The following is a 1,082-nucleotide window of genomic DNA, read 5'->3' on the forward strand; positions in this document are numbered from 1 at the left end:
GGGGGGCAATTTAAAGGCATATTGAGCAGCATGTCAGGAAAAACAACACTTTTATAAACAAATATATAAATAATTAAATAAATGTATAAAATAAAAATAAAAAACGATTCCTACAGAATATATACATGTAACTATATTACAGGAACTATGTATTTATATATATATATATATATATATATATATATATATATGATACGCACTTTGAAACAGCTTCTCTCAGAAATTGCTAGTAAATTTAGAAGAGAATTAAAGAGAATAAAGAATTACACTTTGGCGTGCATTCGATACGCATGTGTTTGATGTGCGTATAATAAGGAGTTCATTGACGATCCGCTTCACGTTCCGAAAAAAAGCATTCAATGATGTGAAAACGCAACATTCAGTTTAGATGTCGCCTATTTAATAGTTTTTACTGCATAAAATTGGGCAGGTGACAACGGCGATAATTTGTAAAATTTGATCCAAGTGTGAAAAAATCGGCATATTTAAAAATTTTTTTTTTACCCTTCTGGATGGTATAGGCTATAAAGTCGATAAAAGTGCGAATAATCCCGCGGAGCTGAATAAACACTGAACTGCATGGCTCATTAGAGATCAGGTCAGGATGGGAGGATGATGAAGATGATGACTCTCTGGGTTTCTCTCCGTGAGCTGCGGGCTGGAAGGTGAAATCAGCGTCTTCTTCTTCATCACTGAAGACTGAAAGATCTGGAGAGGATGAAGAGCGAGTGAATGAATGAACGCGCTGTCTGGTACGTGTCGTATTTACTCACTGTAATCGCAGTTTCTCCGTGTTTCTGAGGAGCATTGTAACTGAATGATGGCTTACATAAGGGCTGAACGACGAGCCTTCGGTAATCTAAGAATCCTCCTCATCATCACCATCGTCTTCCTCGCGGAGGAGCAACAGTGATGAAGATCGTGGTTTCAGTAAAACATTTACGAGCTTTTCTCTTCCCGACATATGTGTTGCTTCTACTGAAATCTGGCGCCTGTGGGCTTCTGCTCATCATCGGTTCGGTTTGAGTGGGTTCTGGATCCCGCACCGTCTCCATGGAGACCCGCCGATCGCGACGGAAACC

The 1,082-nt window shown here is 39.4% G+C and overlaps 1 protein-coding gene across 1 annotated transcript in view; it reads left to right on the forward strand.

The window, feature by feature from the left end:
• The first annotated feature begins 604 nt into the window (after window positions 1–604).
• LOC107671637 (potassium inwardly rectifying channel subfamily J member 6) overlaps window positions 605–1,082 on the forward strand; it is a 36,789-nt gene continuing 36,311 nt past the window's right edge. Inside the window, exon 1 of the mRNA XM_016464549.1 lies at window positions 605–752. The gene's annotated coding sequence lies outside the window, so the exon portion shown is untranslated. The remainder of the gene's footprint in view (window positions 753–1,082) is intronic.

This window comes from Sinocyclocheilus anshuiensis, unplaced genomic scaffold (genome assembly GCF_001515605.1).
Source record: "Sinocyclocheilus anshuiensis isolate Anshui unplaced genomic scaffold, SAMN03320099.WGS_v1.1 scaffold1386, whole genome shotgun sequence".
Lineage (NCBI taxonomy): Eukaryota > Metazoa > Chordata > Actinopteri > Cypriniformes > Cyprinidae > Sinocyclocheilus > Sinocyclocheilus anshuiensis.